The 21,132-nt window shown below is 51.5% G+C and overlaps 1 protein-coding gene across 5 annotated transcripts in view; it reads right to left on the reverse strand.

Moving 5' to 3' along the window:
• DAG1 (dystroglycan 1) overlaps positions 1-20,808 on the reverse strand; it is a 53,122-nt gene extending 32,314 nt beyond the window's left edge. The window contains exons 1-2 of one of the 5 annotated variants that reach the window (XM_076346055.1): positions 20,746-20,802; positions 2,729-2,830 (exon numbers count right to left, since the gene is read on the reverse strand). The gene's annotated coding sequence lies outside the window, so the exon portion shown is untranslated. The other 4 variants (XM_076346054.1, XM_076346058.1, XM_076346056.1 and 1 more) reach the window with 4 other exon arrangements.
• Positions 20,809-21,132: the final 324 nt, after the last annotated feature.

Below are 21,132 nucleotides of genomic sequence, written 5' to 3' on the forward strand. Positions count from 1 at the left end.
ACAGGATCCTGCTCTCAGTGCAGGGGATGGCCGGTGGCAGCACCTCCCTCCCACCCCCAGCAAAGATTCAGCCCCTCCGGCCCCGGGCTGGAGGAGGTCCTGTACGGACAGGATCTCTGAAAACCTTAACTTGGCAGATCAAGTCTACAAAGCACTAGTGAACTGGGAGCCTTTCAGACGCCTGTAACCTGATAAGATACACAAGATACTGGGTGTTTTTGCTGGGAGAGGAGATGGCACATCCTTTGCAACCAGATCCGGCGCTGCCAACCTTCCAGCCATTGTGCCAGACCAAGTACCTCTCAATGCAAGCAGTTAGGTTCTGTCTGGTTTTTTAAATGCTGACAACTTAAAGCTTTTTTTATCCTTTAACTCTTGGAAATGGCTGAACTGCTTTTGCTGAAAACCTGAAACAAAGCCTGAGGCAGGGACACAGCATGGGAAATTCCTGTGCAAGCAATTAAGTTCAAGAGTTAAGTGCAACTCCACCATCAGACAGTCTCTGCAGCAGGTGGTGTGACCGGTGCCACGGAGACACTCACCACTCCTCCACGCAGGCCTGCGGAGGAAAAACTGCCACAGCAGCTAAAGCAGGCTACCCCACGCCCAGAGGTTTAGACTGAATCCACTCCAAATGGGAATTATTTCGGGGAAGTCCTGCAATAGGGAGCTCCCGCCAAATCACTGCAACTGGGAGGCAACTTCTCGGGAATGTGCTAAGGGGCTTACAGCATCTTACATGCATCTGGACTTGCGTGCTCCCTGGTTACTGCCGCTACACCCTGCTCCGTCCCAGCCTCCGCTTGATAATTCCCCTCGAAGGCAGCTCCACGGGAACATTACTCACCAGCCGACCCACGTCCAGCCATGAGCCGGGCAGGGCTGCGGAGCTGCACACAGGGCAGAGGGAGCAGGGCCGCGGGGTGCAGTCAGGACGCTGGCCTCCAACTGAGTCCACAGGCAAGGTGCGAGGCCAAATGCAGTTAGGAGTGACACCCTGATTAGCATCACTGCTTAAATTGCTGCCTTTGCTCCAGAATCTAAGCTACTTTAAAACCCGAAGGAAGCGCCTCCCAAATACAAGCCCTGGTTAGGCAAGGTGGTGCTGTCTGAGCAGAGTTTGAAAATAACGTTTTGCTGCTGCAAAAAGTTATGTTCCCAAAGTCTTTATTCCGCGCCGTAGTACTGCCTGCTCCCTTACTCTCATTGCTTTTCTTCCTTGGGACAGCTAGTTCTTTCTTACACTGCTCTTCCACAAAACCAAGAAACAATCTGAAGAAAAACCGGTAAGAGGACTCAGGGCAGATGTGCTTTTTTTTTTTTTTTAAATATTTCAACTATCTACATCAGCAGTCTCCCTATGAAGGCAAATCACTGAGACTGGAGATGGGTGCCCTGAAGCACTGCAGACAACAGCATTATCCAGGCCAGCTGAAGTAGCCTAGCAAAACAACCGACAAGTCATCTAAGGAGAGGTCTAATCACATCACCTACTAGTCTATGGCTTCTTCTGGGTTTTGCAAGGACCTGCGCACAGAACTGGAGTGAATCCGAAGCACTCGGATAACACGTATTCATAGAATGAAAGCTTAGAGGCTGGGAAAAACATCCATAATGTCATTTGTGACAGCAGGTTTGCTCTGTTTGTAACACACACTGCCAACACATCCGGGAAAGCTGCTTAGAGATCAACAGATAAAGGCTTTTCACCATTCAGCCTGTTATTTCATGTAAATCAGACTGTCCTGCTACCAAAAGGCATCCCCATATGAAGTGCAAGGTGCTCAAAACAAAAAAATCAGGAGCAGCAGCAGCAAAAACCAAGTACTCACACGGTGGCTGAATCCCTTCAGACCTCCCCCCGATGATCAGAGGGTCCTGCTCCCCTTTCTACAGGTGCAGTTCCGCAGTCTGGAGCTGCACAGTCTTCTCACTTGTCAATGCAGGTGATCTCCTCAAAGTATCACCACCTTAAAATAGGATTTCGTCCGCAGAAATAACTCCAGGCTCCTTGGAGATATGAAGTCATGTTTTGAAAAGCAACAGTGCAGCAAATTCAATTAACTAATTGAGTCTGCCTTCTACTTGGGCAGCGGGGAAGCAAGATTTCCCAAAGCCTATTCCCCAAGATGAAACATGCTATTTACCAGGTATGCTGCTGCGACCCTTCCAGCATGATCTAGAGGGTCTGCCTCCACCACCCCACTTCTTCTGGCCTCCTGGAACAGGGAGTCCTGCATGGAGTGCACCATGCCCCAGAAAAAATGGGAAAACTATGGGCTTTTATCTTCAACCCCAGTAAAGGCTGGAGGGGGTTGGAGAGGACACGCACAAACCAAGCCAGAGGCGGGGGTTGGAGAGGACACGCACAAACCAAGCCAGAGGCAAACAGTAGCTCTTTAGAGGAGTAAACCACTCCTGCCGTGATTGATAAGTACATCTGCCAGTCCCCACCTGCTGTTCACATTCCTGACATTTCTTTCTGCAGCATTTTCTCCCTGAGAAGGGACTGGCTGCTTATCAACTGCTGCAGAGCAGATTTAAAGCAAGGGAAACAGGCCCCAGCTTAAACAAAACGAAGAGATTTCAGGCCCCAAGCATGCCAAAGACAGTTTTCTTGCATCAGATCGGAGAACCTGCTGAAGGGGTTTATTCCAGGAGCCCTCGCAGGTTCAGAAGCTTATAATGGGCATTAAGTGCTCCCCTTTGCTCATTCCCGCCACCATACCTCTATTAAATTCCTGGCAGATAAAGCATGGGGCTCCAGAAGAGTCTCTCTACCCTCCAGCTGCTCACGCCAAAGTCATTTTCTGCACCGGTCAACCACCCCCTAGAATAAAAGGGAGATTAAGGGTGAAAAAACACTAGCCTCTCCAAAAGGGTGAAGGCTTCACTGCCTTGCCCGCAGCGGAGAGCTGATTAGGACGGACAGCCGGGAGACCGGGCAGGACAGCTGTTCAGAGCAGCAACAGGTATTTCTGGGAGTGAAGGAGCAGGAGTTTAGTTCTGGTTTTCAGCCCCGGACATGAGCTGGAAGTTCCTCCTTTTCTTCAAGTTAGTTTTAACACGGAAAGAAGGTGAAGGAAAATAAATCCATACAACTATAGCGGAGCCTTGAAGCAGAGGGGTGGAACATGAGCCTGCTTGTTTGTCAGAAGAGGAAAAAGCAGCTCCGAGGAGCTCTCTTAAGAGCTCGGTGTCTTTAAGATCCTGACCTCTCTGTCAAACTTGATCAAAATTAGCTATTAGCATCAAATTTATTAGAGCGCATACCCATACTGAAATCCTATCAGCCTGGTTGCCGCAGGGAGCCAAGGTGAAGCAGGGTTTCTGGAGTTCGGGTGCCCCAGCACCCATCTAAAAGTGATTTTCTTTCACTGAAAGAGGCACAAACACAACTGCAAACAAGTCTACGAGTTTTTGCTTATCTGCCATATTTGGGGAAGGAGGGAGACAGCAGCAGGAAATAAGTGCAGCTTTCCCCACACCTGGAAGAGGAGCAAAATACAAACCGGCTTTTTGTTTCAGGCCAGGGTGGTTATCTCCATCGACAGGCAGTACCACTCCTTAAGGTAGACAGCGTAGCGGTGCCTTTATAAACCAGGGTGAACGCAATACAAAATCTGACTTATCCCAGACACTCCTGGGGGACAAAGCCCAGCCCCAAGAGCTGTGGCTCGGCAAGCAGGACACCCCAAACACCGTGAGCACTGGCCAGCCCCCCGCCTTTGCAGAGCAGCTTCCCAACCAGTTTTTGAGGGTATTTCCCAAAGCTGCCGCACTTGCTCTTACGAAGGAGCCAAAAGTTAGCAGCAGCAAGGGGAAGGGGAGGGCGAGCCAGGTGTGAGCAGCATTCGATTAGCTGGCTAATGGGTGCAGCTGTCCTCTGGTTTTACAGCTCTTGGAGGAAATTTAAACAGGAACTTTCCATAAATTAACTGCCCATAAAATGAGCATGTTTTCTCAACGCACCAGAAGGTCAGGAGAGGTCTGCTCAGCCCCCTGTTCCCAGGGCACAGCAAACAGCCTCCACAGTTGCAGTTTCTCCTTCCGAAGCAGGAGAACGTGGATTTAGCCCGTGCAGTAGTAAGCTGGTGAAAGCACGCTCGCGAAGCAGTCAAAGTCATTCTCCATTCACAGCAAACTAATAAATTCATGTTTCCCCTAAAATCCCCAATGCAATCCGGATGTCTAAGTAGCCTTTGTCCCAGAAAGCAAACTATACAACAGCCTCAGAAAGACAGCCACGGCTCCGCTTGCCAAAGTCCTCGCAAGGCTGTTTATTCTGCAGGAGCGACAAACACATTGATTTCAACTCCTTCCAGGTCTCGAAGCTGCAAGCAATAAGGTGGTTATAGACACTGTTCCCAACCCTCCTGGCTTCCTCTTCCTCAAGAGGATTATTTAAGAGGTAAGAGCTGCCCATTAGGGATATTCTGTTGATAAAAATGCACCTGACAGGTTCCCAGTTTTGAGGAAACCAGGAGGATGAGAAAAGCCAGGGTGAAGCCAGTGCAGCAAACACGGGAAAAAAAGAAATAAAGCAAATTGCTCAGGGTGCATAAGGAGGACCAGTGTGCGTGGTGGGATGCTCATTCCCTGAGGTCACCCTGAGCTGCAGGAGGAGAGCCCCCAGCAGCGAGGACCCGGGGAAGGGCCGTTTCACCAGGGGACAGGCTGGCTCGTCCCAGGAAAGGAGCGAGTCATTTGGCCGGAGGGCTGAATTCCTCTGGCAGCACAAGGAGGGCAAGTCCGCAGCTGCACCTGTCCTGGGGTAAGGGACCCATGCCAGCTGGGGTAGGGGCTCACAGCGCCAGGAGGCCCCGGCAGCACCCTGCTCTGAGACCGCCGGGCAAGAGCTGCGGGTTTGCCGTGCTGGGGGGCTCAGCGCAGAGCCCTCCCGGCACGCCGGCTCTCCCAGCCTGCCAGCAGCAGCCTAGGGGTACGGCATGCCAGGGAAAAGCTCTCTGAAAGACCTATGGAAATGTTTGGAAGAGTCAAAAATAGAGTTTGGGAAACGAACACTGACCGGCCGTGCAACTCTTCCAGGGATATTTTAAGCATTACTACAGTTGCATTCCAGTCCCTGAGTATATTTTCTATAAATAAGTATTTTAAGTCACTTTGTTTCAAAACTTGTATTAGTCAAGTGCAATGCAATGCTTCAAATTTTAGACCTGTAGGCTGCCAGCCAAATTTGCTGCCGATTTTTAAAGCTGTGCCCTGTTACCTACGTTATAGCATAGGATCATCTTTGGGGCTTTCAGGTGCTTTCTACAAACACATTTATTCTGTGTTGTAACATTAGGTCTCTACTAATACATCAAGCCCGAGTTCTGTGGATTAACACATCTTTGTTCACGAACCAACAACACTGGTTTTATTTTCAAATCTAGGGGTTTTTCATTTTTTACAGGCCAATAAGCAAAAGAAAATACACCAGTAATTCTGCATGCAAAGTAACTCTCTTTAGAACTAGGTATTTTTGTCATTGACAAAGCCACAGCACATACAACTGGCAGCAATTTCTGGGATCTCCGTTTGAGCAGTGTGCGAGGCTGCCAGGACACAAGTACTGCACATAACAAGCCAACTACACCACAGACGTGCCAAAGCTCCCCAAAGGCCCTGTCCCCCTCCTCTAAAGACAGGGCAAAGTGGCAGGCAGAGGGAAAACAGATCATCCTACATCCTAACCTGGGTACCCTGCCTGCAAATAGGGAGCTAAGAAAGAGAGGAAACTGCTTGCCTGTAAAAGTTTGTGTCAAAATCCTTCAATGGGGCCACGCAAAGGCAGGTCTAGACCCATGCACCTCTTCCACCCAAACACACTGCATTCACAGTGGTATCTAACCCAGACACAGCAGTTGGCAGTTTTGGGAGATCCAAAGCACTAGCAAACAGCAGGGTATGGCTAAAGGACAGATCCTGCACCCCAGCTCTGCTGGTCGCTCTGCCCCTCCAAGCTCCCACCCCATCAGGGATAGCGGTTCTTGTGCACCAGAGATATCGACAAAACATGGCTTAACCTTCAGAGCATAGATTTCCACCGGCGCTTTACAGTACACAAATATTAATATTCACAAATAAATCCGGGCCTGCTTAATCCAAAAAACACACAGCTGTGGCCAAGCATGTGTTTTCTTTGGAGAACAGACCAGACACTCCGAGCCTGGTTGCCTTACCTATTTTTGAAAGCCAGATTTAAGTCAACCAAACAGATAACAACCAAGCTGAAACACCAACCCCCACCACAAAACCTCCTGCTCTTCAAGCTCTTGGTTGCTATTGAGGGGAAAATACCCCTAAGGTACTGCAGTCATCTCTACCAGCCCTGCCGGGGAGATGGAGAGAAGGCATGCCTGCTGGGTCAGGTACGCGGGGCAGGTAGCTGCCTGCCAGCGTGCCTCACGAGTTATCTGCTAAGTCAGGTTAGAGGAGCCATGCTCCATGACCGTTCAGCAGAAACAGGACTAGATGACCCCTCTATCTCCTTTCCCATCCTTACAGCTCTGTAAATTCTTCAGGGGCAGCTGCGAGCAGGTCCACCAGGAGGTCCTGGTGGAGCACCACTGGTCACAGCTAGCTGGGACCTCCACAGGGAGCCACAGCAGCGGTTCCAACAGCTCCAGGGTAAGGATGCTGGGTAAACCTAAAAACTGAAAAATGTTAATGTGTTGTACCGGCATGCGGACTGCACCTAAGAAGCTGCTTAACTGGACACAGGAATTGAGGCTAAAGTGGAGGGATTTGTCTTAGGGACATTTATCTTAGGTGTAGGGTACCCAACATGCCACTGGCACGAACCACATAACTGTAGGGGAGCTTTGGAGTGTGGGGACTTGCACAGCCACCTGTACCAAGATGACCATAGCAGTGATACAGCCATACAAGGTTGAGATTGCCTAGGCCACAGGAACGCCAGATTTGGGTACAGATGTAGCAGGGTTGAAACCAATGAGCAGAAAGTAATAAGGGGCTGTTATTTGGGAGTCTGGGCAGAGAAAGGGAGGGACAGGGGCAATGAAGAGGTGAGTCCAGAAATAAAGGGGGGGAAAAAAAAAAATGGAGAATAAGGTGTAATATAAAGAACAAAGGAGGGTCAATCTTCATTTGGTAGGAGCAGGGGCACCTAGGGACAGCCATGACCCCAATGCACAAGCTCAACCCCCCTGGGATGCTGGTGAAACCCCCTGGACAACCCGCTGGACTCTCCACCCAGTCTGTGTCCAGAAGACTTGCCATGGGAGGGCAAAGTGGGACAAACTCACACCCTAACACAAAGTAGCATGGGAGGGATGGGTAACAGATTTGCAATTCAGCAGTAGTGCGATTCATCAGATTTAGCAGTAATAATTACCAGCTTTAGAGTTGTAAGTGTGCAAAATGCTTGAACTGTAAGTTACTATCAGCAGTGTTTATTAGTGAATCAATCAAATAGGCAATAACTCGACTAGTTTCTCAGTCGAGTATTGCTTCATAATAAACATCGCAGTCTCGCAGATCAGTTACATCTCCAGCCTGCACCCCACAGGGGCTGGATCAGACCAGGGGCTCAACCAGGATCTCCCAGCCCGGAGGTCTGGGCTAGCTGCTGTCTAGGTATCTTGATTAAGCAAAAGCACTTGGTTAAGTCTGCGTGGGCAGACGCAATCTGGGATGCTTGAGTTACACGTTTGTACAATGACTGACATGAAGAGGCTGTGACCCACCACTGAAAATCGTGCACACCACCACCACGGTGTGAACACACCACTGGCCACACTTTTAATAGCTTCTAATAGTAAACCGGGATAAAGAGCTTAAAAGTTTGAAGTGCCTGCATAAAGCACACCTGCAATTAAAGGGACACTCCTCAACCACACCACGTCAGCAAGACCAGAGAGCCGGCCATGCAAGGCTGGGGACAGGGCCCACCTCAGGTCCTCCCACTCTTCGAGCAGGACTGACCTAAATCCTCCCTCTTTCAGACTCCAGTGGCAGCAGGAAGATGAGCAGGTCTCATTAATTTCACCTCCCACTGCCTGGTGAACTTCTCCACAGGAAAAAAAAAAAAAAGATTCAATGCTATGCTGGTGACCTGGCAACTCGAATCTTCTCTAGAGCAGGAGGCAGCAGATGACCTGCTGCAGCACCGCTCACCTAATGGCCAAGCTCTGCTCTTGCTCTGCAGAGCTCCTCAAGTTATTCTGCTGGGGACTTTAGAATCCAGCTAGGACACCTAGCAAGCAACAGCTTCTCTGCAGGGCAGTTTATACAATAGAAGGGCACGTAGTCCATCGTCAGCTGGTGGCTCAGCAAAGCCTCCTCTGGCATGCAGGAGACCCCAAGACCAGCAGGCTGCACGACATAGGCAACGCCACCACCTCCTCCCTGCAGCTTCCTCGGAGCCTCACTGGAGCCAAGTACACCGGGGCACCCTATTTTCCTGTGATTTCCAGAGTTCAGGTTTATTTTTTAATCTGATAGTAACAGTAGAAGGCTATTAAAAAACTCCACACTGGCCTGAGCGGCTCCGGAGTCTAAAATAAACATGCCAAGCCCTATTTGTGATGGAGTAAAAATAGCTTGTTTCTCATCCCTTCCCAGGACCTCTGCTTCGTACACAAAAGCTTCACAGGTTTAACTATAAAAATACCAAACGTGCAAGGAATGTCTTGAATTGAGCTTTGCACTGTTTGGGGGAATTCAGAAACGCACCTCGGACCCCGCAGCAAAGGGACACACCCTTAAAGCTCATCTCCCGCCCAGGGCTAAAGGCCAGGCGCTGCCAATTCCCTCTAATAGAAACTACCGTCCTTCTAAAAAAAAAAAACCTTCACTGGAATTACATCTTGTGCTCTTTCTTGGCTGGATACTTTTAAAATGACACTTATTCCAAAGAGCGTTAACTATAAAATCTAGTGCAAAGCTGTGCTGCAGCTGGGACAGGCTCCCTGGGAAGCGGAGCGAGCACAATCGGCGTCTGCATCAAAAGAGAAGAGAAACTGCGGCCGGTCTAGGTCACCATAAGAAACATTGCTTCATAGCAAGTTCTACTAAATTAACTTTATTTCAGGGCCTAAGTGTATCTCACCTGGCACCTGCGATGCTCAGACCTGAAAAGAACAGAAAAACAAGACCTAGGAGAGCAGCACCGGAGGAAAGCCACCACAACACTGCGTTTAATCATTACATCATTTCTAATGACAGATCAGCCAGACCCACAAGCGAGCACCAACCTATTTATGACTCGGGCTTTAAAAAGGACCAGAGGAGAATCTGCAACGCATCTGAAACCTGCTGGTATTTATACATGCACTAAAAGGCACCCCAGGCAAAACGCCAGGTGTAAACATCCCCAGCCCCACGGGCAAGCCTCACAGGAGCCACCAGCCCCAGGAGCCTTCCCAGAAATGGCCGGCAGCCGGTCCAGGAGGGACGGGAAGGTCCCGGGCTGCCGGCACATCTCCCTACAAGGCAGTCCCGACAGCAGCACATGCAGCCGTCCATCTGCTGCCGTGCTCTCCTGCCTCGCCGCAGCCTGAGAGCACACACCAGGCTTTAACCCGCCCCAGACAACACGTGGCAGGCACCGGTCTTGTGGCACCCCCAGAGACAACCTCTGCCAGCATACCCACCTACAAACACCGTGCTCCAGCACCGGCTCCGCTTTCGCCATTACAATTCATCTCCAGAAACCTGGGCTCAAAGTGAGGTGGCATCAATTAAGCAGCAATTTGGGGCTTTGGGTGAGATGCAGTGACATCTCAGAAGAGCTCTTAGCACAGCCACACAATTTTAAGTGGCAGGGACAAGAAAAACAAATTTGCTTGCGAAATACACATTTAGTTTAGCTGGTCATATTGAAAAGCTCAACAACATTTGTATTTTAGATTATGTTCTTAAACATTCATGGCCAGCATTTAGTGAGATCTGTTACATGGGTCCCTAAAGTTTCCCTCACTTGATTAAAGCAAATCTTTAGTCGAAGGCTTCAAGAGATGGGAAAGCCATAGTCTCCCCCCAGCTATTTCTTCCAATTATTAAGTACCCTAAGCAAACAATCGAGAAAAAAGTTCACCTTTTCCCAGGTTTTAATTTGTCTGGCTTCTTCCTCCTTTTATGCACAGACTTTCATCATTTATGGTCAAAACCATTTCAGAGAACAAGGAGAGAGATCTGGCACTTTCCAGCTCTCTTGTCCCACCTGCCTACACACTATCACTGAGGAGTCACCTCACCAGATGCTTCAAGGTAAAATTCACAGCTTGTCTTATTTACATAATATTTTGTGTTTGCTGTTACGTAAATACTGCTGCTCTTAAAGGAGGCTTCTCTCAAGTCCCCTGCTCTCCCCACCTGCCATCACTTCCCATTCTTTTAGCTTATTCTGAAAGGGCAGGACTCCAGGAAATAAATTTTCTTCATATCTGGTAGGCACTCCTATAACAGCCCAGCCACCAAACAAGCACCAAATAACTGTCACACACCAATAATCTCACCCCATACGTGCAACCCAGGATTTCAGCTCATACTTCCACCCCCCAGTGCATGCATTACAGCGATACTCCCGTCCCTGACGCAAGGCAATGCAATACATCATGCTTCCTTCCTACTCCAGTGCACTTTTCCTCCTATTTAATGGCTCACAAAGATCTCAAGAGATCAGGCAACATGAGACCCATGAGCAGCACGCATTCTCCCACGGTGGCAGAGACCTGGAAACTCAACATTTTGTAGAGAAAGGAATGGCTGAACCTTCTCCCCGACTCATCCTCCCAGGGCAGATGTGCCCTGGCCTGCTTGAAGCCCCACAGCAGCATCACAGCCAGCTTCACGGTCATTTTAAGCTGGTGTTACTTCCAGAGGAAGCATTTCCACACACCCCCCGCATCCCACTCCTCTCCCCCCTTTGTGCTGGTACAAGTGTTACAGCTGCACAGGGAAGTGGATGGGAGAACTGACACACATTAAAGAAACCCAGCAAGAGACAAACAAGAGGCCAGTTTCCATCTGGCTCAGCTTCCTGGCTGGATGCAGGGTCTGCAAGACTACTTCTCTTTTCCCTTGCACCAGCCAAGTGAAAGGCAGGACCTCTTCTGCCAGCAGCACCAGCTCAAACCAACCGAGAAGCCGAGCACGCCAAGTTTGGACCCTGTAAAAAACTGCGCCGTGCAAGAGCACTGCACAAAGTCGCCAAGGAAAACCCGAACCATTCCAAAAGATACAGGGAAAAAGAAATTAAACTGGTTTGAGCTGGACATCTCCCATTCATTTCCCACTACTGTCCTAACCAGCATCTAAGCAACACATACTGACAGCAAGGGCCGCCTCCCACAGCCAGCTGCATCCTGATAGCATGCAACACAACTCCCTTACAGCAGAAGCCTCCGACTAGATCTATTCCACATTAATAGTCTGCTCAAGCACTTCTGGGCAAACTGCTGCAAGCAGGCAAGTGACCTGACGCAGGTTTCTTTTCAGCTACTAAGCCACTTTAAAAGACATCTAAAAATACATTAAATGCTTTTCTCATGTGACTTTTCTACGCAAGGGACTGCTCTAAAGCCTGCCAACAGCAAATGGAACAAGACGCTGCTGCAAGACCTCTTTCCTGCATGAATGGCCTCCGCATCGTCAACTTGTTTGAGTCCAGGAGACCAGCCTAAGATGAAAACCTGGAGCAATATGCAGTCTGTTCGGCAGCATCAGCTACTGATGTAGCACCATTTTCCCCAAAGGGCTGCGCTTCCATTCAGGATCACCACCCAGATGGAGAGCAGCAGTGTTTTGCATTGTTTCTGCTCCAGAAGGATCTTTAACTAGTTACACCCAGAAGAGTTCAAATGTATACTCCTCCCAACCAAGCCTAAAGAAGAAAAATAACTGCCCAGTTCTGCTGACACAGGTAATTCCTCTCCATTGAGGCGAGGCAAGGTAAACAGGACAACTGTTTGCCTTTAAAAGTGCTTTGCAAATCAGCTCAGCTGGCTGCTACCACAAAGCCCAAGCAGGAGGACACTGGCCACTTCAATTACTCCAGCTGATCCTCAAGCCCATCTCCTTAGAGTAGATTTACGTCACCAAGTTTCCCACCAAGACTCCTCCTCCACTCCCAGTAGGGAGCGGACAGCTTTTCTGCTCTGTTGAGATGCAGACCCATGTGCTTACAAGCTTCTGTACATGCCTGGGTCTGCTTTGAACCGGAGCAGACACTGACACGCCAGGAAATGAAAGGTGTCTGCTCCTGGATCAGTCCAGGCTGCAGAGCCGAGCCATCTGCTTCTACTGACACTGAGGGTGGCCCTTCCTCACTGCAGACCAGACACCTAGCTGTGCGCCCAGGCGGCTCCTAGCTTCAGCTGACCTTTTCCAGTTGGCACAGCCCAAGACTGCTGGTCCCAAACAGGGCTTAGAGTCAGCTACACAGAATTAGCTAAGAATCATCATCTTAAGTCACTGCTTAAAGAAGAATCCCACCCCTAAACACTTGCACAGGGAGTCAGCTTAGCCAGCCTGAATTCCCATATATGACCAGAAAATAGGACTTTAGCATGTGAAGCATTCTTCCCTGGGCTCTCAGCTGGAGTGACCAAGCCACATACTACACCAGTCCAAAAGACAGTCACAGGGAAGAGCTCTGCACCCAGCCTTGCTCTCCATGATCTCTCTCATGCTGGTGGTGGACTGCTTTTCCAGAAGGCTCTGAGCTGACCGACCCATCACAAAACACAAGTAAGTGCAGCCAAGGCACAAAAGGCAGAGGGCAGAACCGCCCCTATTAGCAGGATCTTGATTTCATCTTAACTTCAGGAAAAAAATCAAATCCTAAATCTCACTGCCTCCTCTGTTCTCTTCTTTTCTTTATGGAGCAGGGGAGAAGCTGCCTCAAACGATCTCCTGAAGCATCGTATCAAGGCAATGGTTTTCAACCAGCATGTGAACAGACTATAAGAAATCCATAAAAGGTGTGAAAAGGCTTACCTGAAGTCAGCAGGATTAAGTTCGCTATACAAAGTTATGCACCTCCAGGGGAAGTTTTAAGAGCCTTCAATTCGGGGAAGAGAAAAGGGCTGGAGGCTGCTGAGCTGGGTCACGCCAGAGCAAAGCACACAGCACCAGGATGCAGCGCGGAGGTCTGCAGGAAACAGCTTCTTCCTGTGACGGCAGGACAGTACCACGACCCCTCTCCCCCGGGACACCCATGGGCCAGGCACGGCCAACTGCCAGACCGGGCTGAGCTCACAGAGCCACATCCAGTTTGCAGACCAAAAGTCACTGAGGCGCCAGCGAGCGATGCACAGCCCTACCCGTCCCAGCAGGTCCCGGCTCCAACCTCCCACAGCCGCTGCTGGAGCGGGGGAAAGCAGGAGGCGGAGGCAAGGGCGAGCAGCAGTTGCACCGTTTCCACTCGATCCAATGACCAGGACGTTTCGGGAGCATGGCAGGCTTTGGTGTAGCAGCACAGAACCAGTGTGGCGGGGAGAAGGAAAAGGAGGGTTGGGATTCCAGTTTCCAAGAATAAGGGGCATGCAGTACTACGGTACCAGCACTGGGACACTGGTTTGAGGGGAGGGTGGTGACTGAACCGCATCACAGGTCTGGAGTACTGCTTCTAGACTCCAGGAGCGCGTCCACCTCTGATCGAGGCTTTTAAGCAAGCCTTCTCACGCCTAAATTAGCCATGGCAATCACGGAGTACTTCACTCTGCTACGTTCAGCAGACAGAATCGCACACAACTTATCTCGGCTTATCACCACTACCACACAGAGGAACACCACTGCCTTCTCAATGCTTTAAGGCCACAATATACAATTTTACATCTTTGCCAGTAGCAAATGAAGCCCTTTTCCACATCAGCTTCGATTACAAAGTCTTCATGAGGCTATGAAGCCCTATTCTTACACTTTTCTTACAAACAGTTTACTACCAAGGGTTCATGGGGTTTTGCATGCAGTACTGTTACAACATGGTGCTTTAGCTTCCTCTCTACCTTTCTGAAGGAGATTTGTATTTATTCTCAGCAATTGTTATTCTCAGAAGATCAAACTTCTTACCTCCCTAAGGGCTGACCCCTGATATTCAAACAAAATTTTATTCCAAGATGTGATAAAGTGTTTCCTGAAAGAGCAACCAGCACAAGGCTGCTGGCACACAGATAAACGTAAAGCACCAGCTTCACAAACACTGCTGGAAGCACAAAATTTCCCACGCAGAGGATGTGAAGTTTCACATTTTGGCCAAACAGGTCACTCTGGGGGAACTGAATTGATATCATGCAAATACGTACAGCGCCATGGCACAGACCTTTCTGTTAGATTACATGAGGTTGTTAGTCCAAATCACTTCTGTATTACTGCCACCAACAAAAACATTAGTGCCCAGCCTGAAAAACACCTGATCTGACCTGGACAGTAATTAAAATAAGGTTTACTGCCCTATTCCTGATGTTTTATTCCACACAGGATGGACAGATCTGCATTGTGACCACACTCCAAAACTTGCAGGACCACTTACGCACCCCATACAACAGCTATTCTGTGTGCAAACACCACATGGCAGAAGCTTTAAATGAACTCAATGCGAGAACTAATGAAACCAATGATACAAGTTGTTTGCGCCTATTAAGTTCAGTTGTTGCCAGTACTACTGAAAATATACTTTCCAACATGTCTTAAAGCATGTGCTACCGTACAGCATGCAGGAGAAAGAAGATGCTGAGGATTTTTCGGAGCAGACAGGCAAGGGGGTTTTGAATTTTAGGAAAAATACTAGAGGAAGATTCTCCCCTTGAATCGGCGCAGTCCCACCCCTGTCTCCAGCCAGTCTTTACCCTGCATCTGTAGAGGTAGAAGTCTAATTTTTAGAGAGACACAACTACACTGATTCTGTGTATCTTCCTGATAGGATCCTGTAAAGTTTAATTCAGAGAAGGTTTTAGAATAACCACATTTTACTCTCTAATGCAGGCCCCAGGCACTATCATAAAAATTCCACTAAAAATATTTCCTTTGGGGTGGGAAAACACAATGCATGGTCTGTCATGCAGGAATCAGCTCCTACAGCACAGAGAGCTCACACTCCCACAGATGTCAAGACCTAACTAGAAAGTCTAAGGGACACAATCAGGGAATCATTGCAGCCTCAAATATTCGTATCATTGCAATCCCAATGTCAAAATCATCGTGCCAGATTTTCCACTAGCATCAAACTCTGTATTTGTAGATGACTGCAAGGCCATTTTATTAGAAGAACCCCTTACTTTGGGAAAAGCAAAGTACTCGCCCTCAGAGAAAGCAGATCTAGAGGGAAGGTCTTTTCCTTAGAGGAAAAAGAAAGCCCCAAAGCATTCAGTATCAGCACACACTCATATCTTTTTCTGCCTCCTGGATCAAAATGCCTCTCACTACCCATCTAGAAGCCCACACCTGCGTAAGGGCTTCCTGTAGGAATCCTAAGAGCCACAACACAAAGATAACAAAAGATCTCACCTTACATTTCTACACATTATTTCAGCAATATTTAGAGAAGGCCTGATGAAACTTTTCCTTGCTGTGGAGGAAACTCTCAGCTAGAGACCAGTACTGAAGGGCTGCTTTAGAGAGTAAGTTTACGAGAGAGGCGCAGAAGCCATACTGGAAAAACTCAGCAACTATTTCTACTCTGACTAAAGCGGTATCTGAACAGCATCCTGGACTGCTGAATAACCGAGCGCTAGAGACAGGGATCGTTTTTAATCAACCACTCTCAGTCCCTTTCCCTTGTAATCAAAAAGTCCCAAAGAAGCCACACATACAAGGAAACCCTTTCGGGGCCTCATGTGAGCTCTGGGAAGAGATGCGTTTCCCGAAGAGCCTGGAAAAGTCCATTTGGGGGCTGACCTTGCACAAGAAAGAGGGAAGAAGCCTATGTGACAAGAAGCAAGCAGTGCCACCCCAGCACAGGACCAACAGCATAGGCAGCCCCCACGTCGCGATCTGAAGTTGTGACAGTGGCATGAGGCTTTCACATCACCTGTCGTAATTCAACACTCAAGTGGAAAACTGCTGGTTGAAACTATCGCCCAGCCTCTTCTTACTCAAGCTCATCCAAAATCAATCCCTAGCCCTTGGGACTGATATAAAATGATCAGTATCTGCTACTGGAAACTCTCATCAAAATTACTGAATGCTAATCCCCACCCTTAAGGAACACACTTCACAGAAGATTAAGCTTTCTGAAGTCTAAATGTACAATCTAGTTCAAAAAAAGAAAAGACCCAGTGTGAATTCATTGCCTATATGCATTCAGCACTCGCCTGACCTGTAACTACGCTAGAGTAAACTGAAACCTCTCCCGTAATCACTTTTTCAGCCCCTGAGGAGGGAGGGGAGGAATGCCGCTCGTCAGGTCCTTACCAAGGAGTATTTGCAACATCAAGTACTGCAGGAAGAGGCTTCTAAGCCAATTTGTTGGAAAGCTCCGAGGAGCCAGGATCCAAAATATTTCCGAAGCTGCCCATGTAACCCTCTATGAATTGAGACCTTCTCAGAAAGCACAGTAGAAAATACACACCATACCCTTATTCGGGGTTGCAATGATGGCAAATGCCATAGCTGAGCACTGCTGTGAGACCACAACACAAGAAAAGGGGAAGAAAGGAGACATCATCAGCGGAAACCTTCATTCACATATGCCTTTACAGGTCAGATGAGGCTAGGAGCCTGTTTTTCTAAAGACAAACCCAAAACAAAGCTGAACACTGTCTACCTGTGAGGCTAAGATAAGGTCTACTGCTGTTTCCAAGCCCCACCCTCTGCATGTGAAGGTCTGCCAGGGATAACGTGCTTTGAATCCCACCAAAAATTACTTTCCAGGCCTACAGGATACCTGCAGGACAGTGAAACTGGGGGCACTCCTCAGCCCTGAAGAACTGAATATCTGTTATGGCTAAGAGCACCATGCCAAGGGAGAGCTCTGCTCATACAACAGCTCCCTGCCTGAGGATGGTCCAGCTCCCCTCCTGACCACTTTGCTAAGCCAGTGAAGAAAGAGTCTAGCTGAAAAAAGAACAGTTTTATGCCAAGTTAGCAGAATCAGTTGATCAACGCATCAGCTCAGCACCACAGCTGGCACATGGGAGGAGGCAAGAGGGCACAGGTGAAAGCAGGGAAAGAGAAGGGCCCTTTTAAGAGCATCAAACCATGAGGCTGGCTGAGCTAACCCACCACTCTTCAGCATGGGGACCATGCCCACGTCTTCCTTCTCCTCCAGGCTGGGCCTTGCTTCCTCTCCACCTGCACTGCCGGGGTGTTGACAAGCTCCTTCTGGCTGGGGCATTTACAAGCTCCTTCCATGGACAATCCGGGTTACTAATTTGCAGAAAGTTAACCCAGGAGGGGGGAAAAAAAAAAAAAAGATCAGCTCAGCAAGACGACTGCAAACACCATAACTGCGTGTCTGGAGATTGGACCTCTCCTCTCTGAAAGCAGCAAACCTTACATCAGCTCAGCCATCCCACACAACCTCACCCTCTGCTGCTTACTGCGCCTCACCCTGGGACAACCGTGGTGGCATCGGCATCGGGAGTGATGTGGCCCGGCAGTGACACAGCTCAGGGGGCCACATAACAGAACACCATTTGTGTTGAGGTTTGGGGGGCCGTTATGAGCTCTCTGCAGTTAGACATATGCAAGGGCCACAGTAAGGAGCCGTGGGAGCCCAGAGGCCCCCTCGGCTCTCGGGTCCCAGCACGCTGCCCAGGGACAGGACCCTGGACGCGGAAGAGCCACAAGGCTGCACTGCTGCCATCGGCAGAGATTCCGGGGAATTTCCTAGCGTGCATCAAGCCTGGCTCCCAGAAACCAGCACTGCTGAGCTGAGGTGACCTTGAGCAGGACACGGCATTCGGGAAAACAGGGTGCATTCCTAGGGTGCCTTACATCGCCTGCACCCCGGCTAATAACTTGGGCAGAAGCTCCCATCAGGCAAGAAGCTCCAGCTTTTAATTCAGGCCGCGGTTTCAAGACATATCTGCCCACCTGAGCAGGTCACTGCCGACAGAAGAGGGAGGCCCCCATTGCCTCCCCAGACCCCCCAAAAAAAGCCATGCCACTCACCTTGCCCTGTCTCCTCCTCCTCAGACACCCAGAACAGCTCACAAATCACACGCAAGAGCCAGGGAGCTTTCTGCTGGTCCCCAGGTGATCAGCTCACGGGCCCAGCAGGCACCCACGAGCGGAAGGGAACGGGCCTGCCTGGCCAGGGGACTTGGACAGTGTTGCACCAGCAGATCAGCTTGGATGCTCATGAGAAATGCAATGACAGAGAAAGCGGTAACATCAAATATATACAACCATCTTTCCCACTGGCAAGCTAAAATTTTATCCGAGAAAAGCTGAACCAAAGACAGTTTAAGCCAATGGATAAGTGCAGGGAGATACACAGATAGAAAAAAGCACTAGACTAGGAAGTGCACCTACCCAGCGTATTCACGCAGGTTAATATATTAACTTTCCGTCCAGCAGCACCTTAGTAGTTTGCTCAAACTTATTCAATCTCGCAGAACAAGCCCTAAAAGCACAGATTCTTTGGGTTGATCTTTTATTTTTCACAGCTCAAACATGGTCACGGTCCTCTGCGAATTGGATTTAAGGTACAGAGCTCTCCAGACTGCACAAGTATCCTAAGAACAAACATTTTCAGCATACCAAGAGCTCAGACACGCTAGGTCGCTCCAACTGTGTTTATTTGTATTTCACCCAAATCACCGCCAAAGTACTTGGAGCTCAAGGAGCAACAGCCTCCCACTGATTCAGCAAGAGACCAGAAGTAATTGGTAGACAGTCTACAAGTGCCACAAAGAATGCCAGAAACATTTATTTACATGACCCCTGTTTGCCCAAGAATTCAGAGTTTGCATTTTCCTCATTCAAATTAATCATTATTAGAATTAAATCCTCCATACTACTCCTCAGCTAACAGGAGGAAAGGCACAAACCATCCAAAATCATCCCCACAGCAAAACTTTTACAATAGCTGTCACTGCCGAAACGAGACAGACTGTTTTACTGCCGTCAGCTGGAGTTCCTCCCCAGGCTGGCACAGCACCCTGGTACCTCTCCAGGACAATCTCTCCCGTTCTCTCTCCAAGGGACATGGGAAAGGCAAGGAGACACCATTCCTGCTGTTGAGCAACACCACTCCTGCCGGGGCATCACACCTTCTCTGCTAGGCTGACAACATGCCACGTCTCACACCTGTGCTGCAGACACCAAAGCATGAAAATTTCCACAGGACCCGGCTGCTGCAACCGCACAGTCCTCTTCTCCGTCAGACCCGAGTGGGACCACTGGTCTTTAGTCCAAAGCACTTCTCAGGCTTGTCAGCTGGCACGGTCGCACAAGCCAGGACACAGCAGCACTCGCTCTGACGTTACCCCCTCGCTGCCGGAGCACAGCTTTCGACAAGAGACACACGAGAATTCCTCCAGACCAGAGACAGCACCTCAGGGAGTGACTGCGAACCCTGCCGCCCAGCTCCCACGTCCCCCTGCCTGCACCTTCCCACCCGCAAGCAGCAGAGACCAGGTTAAGCTCTAAAAGCACACACGGGGAGTTTGCGACCGGCAAACCTGCGGCAAAACTTGCTAAACTCATACCCGCCGACTTGTCGGGCGCTGGAGACTAGGGCGAGCCGCTCCGCAGCCTGTTGCTTCCGAGGAGCCAAGGAGGTCACGAGGAATATTCTGCGTTTATGCCTTCATGTGCAGCAGGACTATTTACTTGCGTTTAGTCACCCGCACCGCTGACTAAAGATAAAAGTTTGACCGTGGGTCTGTTTTGCCTGGAACAGCCTCTGCTGTTAGTCACGCTCGCAGCGCCGAGTCCCAAGGTCAGCCTTCGGAGCCCCCTGCGAGGTCGGCCTGTCCCGAAGCGGGGCCGAGAGCCGAGGGGCTGCCCCGCCGCCCCTGCCCGGGACCGCGAGGGGAGCGCACCCAGAGAGACACCGAACTCCGCCGGATACCTGGAAATCCACCTGCGCTCCCGTGGAGCCAAGCCGGTCCCGGTGAGCAAGGGAGAGCCGCCGGGTTCCCGCGCACCCCGCGGGGCCGAGCCCGGGAAGCCCGCACGGGCTCCAGCACATACCGCCAGGAACCACGGCGCATCCAGGGACCGGCTGCCGCCACCTCCAGCACCTGGGCCGCTCCCACCGCCCCCGCCGGCGGCTGCAGCGAAGCCCCACGCCTCGCCCGGTACAGCCCAACCCGGCCCAGCCGCTCGGTGCCCCGGGCCGGGCCCGCTCCGCCTCCCGCCCGCTGGCAGGGCCGGCCCCACCGGGCACCCCGGGCGCGGCGCCCACCCAGGCCCCGGGGGTCCCCAACCGGCGGCCCCGGCGGGGGCTGGGCACGGGGCGGCGGGAAGACAACGAGGAGGAGGGAAGCGCGGCAAGCCGGGGGCAGCGGCGCCGGGGCCGGACCCCGCAGCCAGCCCGGGCCGCCGCCCGCGCCCGGCCCCGGCAGGCCACGGAGGGCGCGCCGAGGCTGAGGCGGCGGCGGCGGGCCGCCCCCGCCGGGCCGGGCCGCCCCGCTGCCCGCGCACCGGGAGGCCCGCGCCCGCCGCGCCGCGCCTACGCCTCTGCCCAGGCCGCGCCGCCGCTCCCGGCCCCGCTCCCGCTCCCGGCCCCGGCCCGCCCGGTAGGCCAAGGGCAGGGCGGCCCGGCAGGTGCCGCCGCGGCCGCCGGGCGGAGGCCGGGCCCCCCCCCCCGTCCCCGCGGCCCCTCACCGTGCGACGGCCGGGCCCGGAGGCCGCTCCCCGCCGGCTCTCGCCGCCAGCGGCCCCGACGCACCGAGCGGGCGGCGCGGCGCGAGCGCGACCCCGCGCGGGCACGTACCTGGGGGAGGGGCGCGCGGCGCCTAGCAACCGGCGGCACGAGCGCGCCGCGGCCAATCGGCGCCCGGCGCCCGCGCCCGCCCCGCCCCCTCCGCCCCGCCCCACCTGGCCGCGCGCGGCCCCGCCTCCCCCCGCGCCCTACGGCCATCCCACGCGGCCCCGCCCTCCCCGTCAGCCCCGCCCCGCCGCCCCGTCCGCTCCCTTTTGGCCCCGCTCCAAGCCCCGCCCCACACCGCCCGCAGGCCCCGCCCCGTGCTCTAGGCCCCGCCCCCAGGCCCG

The sequence above is a fragment of the Aptenodytes patagonicus genome, chromosome 8 (assembly GCF_965638725.1).
Source record: "Aptenodytes patagonicus chromosome 8, bAptPat1.pri.cur, whole genome shotgun sequence".
Classification (NCBI taxonomy): domain Eukaryota; kingdom Metazoa; phylum Chordata; class Aves; order Sphenisciformes; family Spheniscidae; genus Aptenodytes; species Aptenodytes patagonicus.